Source organism: Ursus maritimus, unplaced genomic scaffold (genome assembly GCF_017311325.1).
Source record: "Ursus maritimus isolate PB19 unplaced genomic scaffold, ASM1731132v1 scaffold_21, whole genome shotgun sequence".
Classification (NCBI taxonomy): Eukaryota; Metazoa; Chordata; class Mammalia; order Carnivora; family Ursidae; genus Ursus; species Ursus maritimus.
In genome coordinates, this window is record NW_024424564.1 from 19,018,815 (window position 1) to 19,028,741 (window position 9,927).

A 9,927-nucleotide genomic window follows, 5' to 3' on the forward strand; every position below is an offset into this window, starting at 1 on the left:
CAATCTGTTAGTTGTGTGATATAGTGTCCAGCAAACACCTTCATTTCTTCAACCAGGTTATTGGTAAAATAGTGAATGAGAGAGAAAGCTGAGCTATAACCCCAGGGTGTGATTTTCTGCCTTTTTTCCACCATGACAAAGCTGATGACGGTATACCCACCAGTACCACATTCGCAATCCCCACTGCACTCAATTTCGTAACTTCTTTTCCACCAGACAAAAAAAAAAATGTATGTATGCAGAAAAGGGAATAGACCTGATGTTATTACAGGGACACCATCGCATCACATATATATTTTTTAAGTAAATAAAGAAGAAATGTTGGTACTTTAGGATCAGTGATGAATTACTGGTATAACAAGAGAGCACTGTGAGGAACCATTTGATTTGGAAGCATTCAGGAAGAAGTTAGTGTGCCCTTTTCTTTTTTGTCATTGTCTTTGTTTTGTTCTCTTGTGTCCTTCTATTGTTCCACCAACTATGAATTCATTTAAATAAAACCCGTCCTTCAGTCTTTTTTCCACTTGTTTTACAAAAACGTCAAAGTAAGTTGAGTATAAGATGCCTCACACCATTAAAATAGATGTATGAATAAATATTCCCAGATCGGGCGCTTACCTCAGGGATAGCTGTCACAGACTGGACGAGAATAACAGGAAGGAACCATGTTTGTTTACCTGCTTTGGAGCATGCCCTGTGAAACACAATAGAAAGAGAAAACCTTAGTAATGGGATTCGTCAGTGGCTTCAATCCCCGTTGAGCCCCTTGTTTTGTCTTTGGGAATTCAGTGTTTAGCCATTTTTTAATATGTCCAAATATTAGCTTCTCATGAGATGAGGCATGCAGTAACAGGCACTGTTTGCTTTGCAAAGAACATGGATTCGATTTAAATTTAGATTTTAAGTGGATCAAGAAACAGTTTTTGCAAAGTAATACATGAGAAATGGCAAACACACAGAGGCAAATGGTGACCAGACAGAACACCGGTAGATACCTACATTTATGTTCGTGGAAGTTTACCCTCTCACTTATTAAGAATTTCAAAGTAAAGGATAAGTATCTATAGAAGTAAGCTTTTGGCTCTCACTTGTTTTTTGTAAAAGAGTTGGGCACACATTTGGATGAGAGGTAAGGAGTGAGGAGGGATCTTATATCTGGATCCTCATGGAAATGAGAGAAAAACAATGACAGTGGTTTATTTTTCTTAATCATCCTAAAAATTTTGCTTAAGGATATCCCATTTATATTTAAAAATAAATCTTCCTTAGACAAATATCTCAGCTAATTTAAAGGAGTTTTTTCTGGGGACTTTTTGCTGTATTAACTTTAGAAACAATTTTTAACTTTGTTATTCATTTATGGTTGAAAATCATAATTGAACAGTTGGAAAAAACTGTTAATTATATAGCTTACATCGTATTTAAATAGCACATTTATTACATATTTGTAGCTCGAGAGACTTCTTCACAAAAACTTTTTTTTTTTTTTTTTGGTGGGCTGGGCACCATCCCAACTCAGATTTAGAACAGCGTTAGAAAGGTTTTGTTCACTGAACTTACTCTGAAATTTCTAATGTGCTCTATTCTTTAAGGAAAATATGATTGATTTTATATGATAGTTGTGCTGTGAAGATTCTTCTATTAAAATGTACTTCACTGAGAATTTATTCTTTCAGCAGACGCCTAAGAAATTTATCTTGATTGCAGTGGAAGATGGCAATTTGGAACAATTATTTATCCTTATAATAACTCAAGAGCTTTTATCATCAAGCACTTGCTATTTGAAGACCTGACTCCCATTCCTAAATAAGTGAATATTAATCTGCTTGTTTTCAATCCTTGTAACACAACAATCTTTTGCTAGCCTAGTCTATGGTTAATGAGTACATATTAAACGGAAACTGAATGATCAACCTTCTCCATTGCTTATAAAGATATATATTAAACATACACAATAGAATGAGTACTAAAGCACATTTTCTTTTAAGCATTTTTATTACAGGCAACTTACTCTAGCCACTACAGGCTAAAGTCTAATTACTTACTAAAAATTCACCCACTGAATTAATCAAGTCTCCCTTACCTTTTCTCATTTTGACTGCCTGACGTCTTAAATAAAAATTGTTTACAAGAAATCATTATCCTTTCTTTTCAGATGGAAATGGCCAACCAAAGACAAAAATCAAAATTGGGCATTATGCCAGATTCATCCACTGGGGGTTCCAAGATTTGATTATACAAAACATGGACCAGTACCTATAGAAAAAATTTACCTTTTTTATGTCATCTAGAGCTTAAGAGCCATAAGACATGCCTTTGCAGAACACCATTTTGATATAATTTTTCAGAAAGCAAGTTAGAATTTTCAAATATATACCAGATGTCAGAGCCCATAAAAAAAAAAATTCTACCGGTAATTTTTTTAAAAATTCAATTCTACCCTAATAATTATAGTAGAATACATCAACAATGAGCATAAGCATTTATGCAATGAGTCAACTAGAATTCAGTAACTGATTTTTATAGTGGTCACTTCCTATTCTATGCGGAAGAACAAGCTCTATATTGATACATGCACCACAGACTGCCCAGAAGACAAAGATGATTTTCTAAAGCAGCATAGTTTAGGGAGAAAAAAAAAAATAGGTATTGAATAGCCATCTAGGTCATCTCTCTAGACCAAAATTTCACTTACTTTTATTTTTTATGGTACCCCAGTAATGCTTCAGTAGCATTCCAAAGAGCCTAAACCCTGGGTGACAACGTGTTCTCCTTCTGGTTTTAGAAACGCAATGCACAGCAAAATAGGTCTAAAGATGCCTACCTTCCTGGGTCTTGTGGGGATCAAATGAGATAAAGTACATGAAAGCACTCCAGATGCTATACAAATGTTAGTTGGATTCTAGGGGAAGGCCTTTTAGAGACCGCTCTGCGCTGTAGAAGGACACTTGGACTCGGTATTGGAGAGTCTTAGATTTGTTATTTGGGTTCTCTCAAGCAAATCACTTAAATTTAATTTCTGTGAGTTTCACATTTTTTTTTTAAGATTATTTATTTATTTGAGAGAGAAAGAGAAAGAGAGAACACGTGGGGTGGGGGTGGGGAGGAGCAGAGGGACAAGGAGAAGCAGACTGGAGCCTGATGTGAGGCTCCATCCCAAGACCTCGATATCATGACCTGAGCAAAATGCAGATGCTTAACCAACGGAGCCACCCAGGTGCCCCCAAGTTTCACTTTTCTATACCTGAAACAAGTATAGTTTCTACTACTGTTTTGTAAACCACCTCAAACACAATGAGATCCAAAATGAAAGTGCTTTGTCAACAATGAATCACAATATAGTAATTAGAGTATTCATTAGATATAATGAGCTTAAAAGAACAGCATTTCTTTTAAGAATGTATTTTTAGTTTCTTATTAATTTATTTTTATTTTATTTATTTCCCTAAATAAAACAATTGTTTAATTAAAATATCTATTTAGAAAGTTAAGGCATTTGAAATGAGTTCTTCAATGAGTTCTTATCAAATAACCATCTCAGTGTCTCTATGAAGGAGGCAGAGAAATGGTGGGCAAGTCCTCGCCTTGAACACCATCTCAAGAATAAGTAAGTCATACTTTATGTCTTTTCAAGGTATAAAAGAAATAAACAAAACCCAAAAATGTATTCATGTTATGTGCCGCTTTAGTAGTTAAATCTGTCACCCAGCATCAATACTTGCTTAAGGATTGTGTACAAACGTCGTGTACAAATTGTATGCACAATATTGTATACAAAACATTGTCCTATGACCTGATTTATGGTGTGAAAGACAGTGTGTGTTTAGGCAAGGGGGATGGAGTTAAATACTGAGCTTGGATATATTGTGTTATTTGAGGTTAACCAGGATGTGATTTTTCAGGTCACAGTAACTGTTTATTGAACGTGTCTTAAGATGAGAAGCTAATTATCTGCAGGTTTACCTTAATAAGCAGATACCATTTTCTAGCATTGCTAGGCCTCAACAGTAATAAACAGTCCCATTTCTCAATAACTTTTTCATATCCTTTTGGACCATGAGTTTCCTCATCTTTAAAGTTTTCAGTATTCTTTTCAGGGCATCTTGAATACTTGAGCAGCAATTTTCTCTGTTTGAAGCAATCGCCAGTTGAATGCTTTTGTGAATGGGAAATTAAATGGATTTTCAACAATGTAGATACTTTTAAATTAGAGTCCCAATGAAATTATGGATGAATCAAGGGACAGCAGGAAGTCCGTGCTTTTTCTGCATTCACAAATGTCTTTCTAAAAAATACCATCCTTCAAACTCTACAGCCATTAACTCATTAATGCCAGTCTGTCTTTCTTTTAAGTAATTCTTATTCTTTTTTAAATGGCTCTAAAAACTCACACACAGAAAGGTGAGTATACAGCAATACTTACTAAGTTGTATAAAGAATGGACAATATACTACCAGTCACTGGAGGACTCCTGCAAAATATTTACATCCCTGACTTCTTGAAGTCTAAAGTATAAATGGTATGGGGGGCGGGAAAGTCTTAAAATCTAAAGAGAATATAAGAAATTTATGCGGTGAAAAAATAGACAATCTTATTTAACTCCCTGTTTATTATTATCACATGAATCTGTGAGAATGACTTAGAGATTTCCCAGATATAGGCACACAGAGTTTAAAGCCCTTTCTGGAAGATAGAATCAGTGAAGGCTCAAAAACGGCAGAAATTTACCAGTAAAGCTGCAAGTAGATTTGACCTAATGGTGGTGGTGAGGTGAAGCAGCCGCCTTTGAAAGGAGACTGTTGGGATTCACCATAGATGCTACTGAGAAGGAGTGTGGCATGAGGAGATCGATATTTAAGGAAGAGGATTCTTGCTGTTACTAAATTACCATAGAAGAGGAAGGATCATTGGACCTCCCCCTTTCAGTCATGTTGACACATATAAATTAGGTTTTTCAAGGTAATTCCCACTATTTTCATCTATTCCCTCCAGAATTCAATTATTCGTTCAATTAAGGGTTAATCTGACAAAACCATTGTATGTTTTTCCAGAAGAGGAGTAAGTTAGCGGAGAGATTAGAAACACAGGCCCTGGAGCTGCACCTACTGACTATAGACCTTGCCCGTGTTCCTGACAGCCGTGTGACTTGGATGCCTATTTAGTCCCTCCTAACTTCAGTCTCCTCATCTGTAAAACGGGGATAATCTAATGTCTCTCTCCTTTTTCATGAGAGGATGAAGTGACAGAGTGTTGAAACAGTACTTAAATAATATTAAGTGTTATGAAGACTCAATACGTGCTAATTAAGATTTCTAAATGTAAAGAAATTAGTTATTTTTAAGGCATCTCAAAAAAAACCTGTCAAAACTGAAAAATTCAAACAATTTAAAAATGTGCTTCAGTAATTTCTCACTAGAGATGTAGACATTTAAAAAAATTTTTGCAACATTTTAATTCACTGGACTTTTACAATGATTTCTTATAAAATGGCTGTAAATGCTTTGAACTAAATGCTTAAATTTCACAGATTTTAAATTATTTTCAAATGTAAAGTGTATACATTGAGTAATCTAACTTAAGGTATATTAGGACTTCATTTTTAAGTGCTTTTAAAGTAGTAAAACATTTGTTGAGAATAACAATAAAATCGTTGTGAAAAATTATGAAGACAATATCTGGGTGATGAGGTGAAATTTGATGTCTATTTAAAAGCAGGGCTTGGTAATTGGAAAAGGTTAGATCTTTTTTGTGGGTTTTTTTTCTATTATTGCTGTTTTTGTTATTTTGCTTTCTTCTTAGACTTTTTTCTAGACACTAGGATTAGTTATACATGGACAATCTGATACGATAATATCGATAATGCTCTGAACTAAATTTGATCTACAGGTATCATCCATACCATTTAGGATGTATTAATTTCCTAATGAATTATAGTTCTTCATTTTCAATCAGTTTTGATTCTGGAACTTCCATGATCTATTCTGCACTTCTTTCAGTTATTATTTTTACCAAGTAAGACATTTTCTCTTAAGCCTAAGGCAGAAGTATCTTCCCTTGAAAGAACTCTGATCATTTATCAACAATACAGTTTCAGATTCTAGATGCCTTTTTCATATTGGAATCATAGTTCAATGAATATATGTCAAGATTCTACTACATATAATGCAGATTAGAGTTCCTGCCCTCAAAAAAGGAGTTTTGCATCTAATAAGAGAGATTCCCAACGAATAAAGTGCTGTGGCCTAAAAGGCATACAAATGCTTGGAATTTAAGGGGACTGATTAATAGCATCCCTTCACTTTTTCCTCCCAAGTCCAAACCATTAGGAGAGGTAGACTGAGGGATTAAGCTACTACTGATCAAAATCGCTTTGGGGAGCATATTAATTGCATTATGAGGCTTAAACGTGCCACCTCAATGTGGTATTTTGAATTGATCATACAATTCGAATCTGCAATGCTCCCTGAAACTGCGGTGTGTACGCCCTCTGTAAGTTCACTGCATACCCAACAGCATGCATCCTCTCTGTGGGCAAGCAGGTGCACAGTAAGAACCTCAGATGCCCTGGGCCAAACATGCTCAATTTCTTCTCCCAAATTCATCAATCAGGCCAGGTGTTCCTCCCCTGGGGAGGATGGAGAAAGGGAGCCAAGCGGATGCAAGTGTCTCTCCCTTAATTTTCCTTTGGGAAGTGCGGTGGAAATTCTCCCTTCAGGGGGTGGGAACACACAAAGTTAAAAGTAAGTGTTCTTGTTCTAAAGGAGACAACATGCATGGAGCTCAAAGGATAAAGAGTCCAGATGGTGGGGGATCATTCAGAGAGGAAGTAGTACCTAAGATAGGCTTAAAAGAAGAATATAAATTAGACTCGATGAAAGAACAGGGTTACCAATGAAGAGCCTGGTAGAAAGTCCAAAAGAAAGAGCTAGAAAAATCCCCAAGCATCAAAGAGGACCCAGGTGATATTCAAGTGACTTTTCAATGATTTAAGATCTCTTTATCGATATTTAGGAGGCAAGGAATAGCCAGTCATCACAAAGTGTTTAAGATTAGCAAGCTCAGGTGGTATATGTTTCAATGGATGTGACATTCTATGGAGATAGTACATCATTAAAATAGATGTGGTAGGTTTCAGGCTCAGTTGCTGGACAAATGAAACCTGTATCTGCGTCACAGACTAGAAGGGTAGAGAATGAGAAAATGAACAAATTTACAGGGAAAAGAAGAAAGCAGAAGGCCACAGTGAAAGAAAGAATTTTGGGAAAGTGTAATACAGAAAATGGAGCAATGCCCAAAGATGAAACCCAAAGTATAATTAGAAATGAAATTTTTTTAAAAAAATAAAGGAATTTTGAGGGCCGAATGCAGAGTATCATCAATGGATTGAAATCATTCAAGGAGGTAAGAATTCAGTAGAAGCTGGTGGAGGAAGATGGACACCCATCCTAGAAGTTGCTTGGTACACTGATGGAGAATTAAATAATTTAAATACAGAAAATCTAAGTGGTAAGTGCTCGTGGTCAATCGTCTGGAAGTGGTACTGAGGAACCAGTAATGTGCCCAGCTATTCTCCTGGCTTTATATGAAAAAAGGAACTTGGAGACATCAGGGGAAAACCAGGTTTCAGTTAATAAAAGGCGGAGTTAGGAGAAAGATTTGAGGATTTTTTACAAGGTGTGATAAAATGCAGGCAGTCGGTAACATGAGAGGCACGATACACTGAGAAGCGAATGGACCAGAGTGTAAGTAATCTGGGGAAGGATAGTCTAAGTAAGAAAAAGGATGTGCAAAGCATCAGCAGCAGAGATTAAAAAACAACAGTTGGAGAGACCAGCTCCAGGAAACTGCTGACAGTGCAGGAGGTGGCATAATTTAATCTTTTTCAGTCCTTTGGGATGGTATTGTCAAGTCACTTTGGGATGTTGAAAAATTATAGTCCTTCAACATCTTCATAATTAGGAACAGAAATTGGCGTCACCCTATTGGGGCTTGCGGCTAACAATGTGAGTTTTTAGAGACAAATACGTGGGCTTGCCAACACAATCTAATGTAGTCACGGTGCCATCCAGTGGTCAGTTTGATTACTTTCACAGGTACTGCCCATCGGTCTTTAAGAATATATTTTATTTTATAGTGAAAATTCAGCCAAGTTTCATCAAGTTTCCATGAAAAGCATGTTATAGTATTTTCAAAAATCACACAGGAGGGATTTGATTTGCTATCCACTTCTAAACTAATGGAGTTATATCCAGCTTGTCCTTTATATGTGTTATGCTCTGGGAAACATGATTTAGCCTGTCTTCTATCGAAATTAATGCAATAAGGAACCATGAAATAATGGGCCTTACACTGTATTCAATTTTAGTCCTAATGGAAACACAATGGAAAATAACATCTGCAACATAGGCCTGGTTGATCATAGGAAAGTAATGGATATTTTCTGCCGTGATGTTATTGGTGCGCTGGGTTTTATCCTTCACCATACGCTCGTCAGTATAGTCATAATGCAATACATACTTTGACTTGACTTGCCTTTAGTCTCAGTTTGTCTGTAAGGTCACATGGGTAAATTTAGCTGGGAGACTTTAATTTGGGAGCTGACAAAGTAGGATGAATCAAGATGCCACTACAAGGAACCCTTCTCAAAATTTTTATAAAAGCACAGCTTTTAAATTTATTGCACACATCTTTAAAATATATTTAACAGTAAATTTTAGTAACATCACATTTGGGATATTCAAACCTTTGGCAGTGAAATCCTTCATTGCCATCGAAATTCATTACTTGAATCTCCATGGCAAATTAGCTTTATGAGGTAGCTACTTGAATTATTTTCCTATGAATCAAAGGCAAGAGTGGAGACAATTTAATCATCTTTATCCCTGTTTGTATGTGGAAGTACTAAACAGTTTGGCCATGGAGAGCCTGTGAAGGCCTTTCGGTTTATCCCTTTACTGGCGGGCACAAACCTGTCTAGCCGTCTAGAAAAATGTACATTAATATCTAGTTTTGTTTCTCAACACCTACAGGGAGAGCCTCCTCACAGCTGACTATGTCAAACCGATACGGTATTCAAAATCACTTGAATTTGAAAGTGATTGGAGCCACTTATCATTTGATCATTTTCACACTATTTGTCTTCAGATTTAAATTCAGTTCAGAAAACACAGAATGGATTTGGAGAAGGTGCTATTGATGTAAATGACGGACTGACTGCAGGTTTTCAAGGGTGTGGGAGCAGGAGATCTAACGCTATGCAGAGCATGTGGCAAAATGGGTGATGACGGTCCAAACGGAAATGCTTTATTGTTCGTGAGTTATGACATTTGATCTTAACTCATGCAGTTAAATACCTCATACTATTTATCAATATTAAAGGAATACGGCATAATTTTTTTTTTACCTGAACTCTAAACTCTACCACTCATGTAATACATTTTGGGGTTGTTTTGTTCTTGCTGTTGAGTTTTATAGTTTTCGAACTTTACATTCGGAAAAACTGTAAACTTACAAGAAAAGTTAAAGGAATAGTGTGATGAACATACATATACCCTTTGCTTATACCAAATGGTAATGTTTTGCCACATTTGCTTTGTCTATAATAACTGTACACTTTATACATATACATATATATTTTTTTTTTATTTTTTATTTTTTTTTGCCTAAACCATATGGAAGTAAGTTCTAGGCACTTCACCCCTAGGTACTTCAGTAAGTATCTTAGAAATAAAAACAAGAATACTCTTCTACATACCACAGCATCATTTTCAGGTACCCCCAAATTGAACCTTGGTATAATAAGATTATCAAATGTAATGTCTCAATTATCAAATGTAATGTCTCAATGTAAATGTCTCCACTTGTCCAAAATATGCCCTGGACAGCTCCACTGTAAAGGTACGCGTCTACCTTTATAATTAATATCCT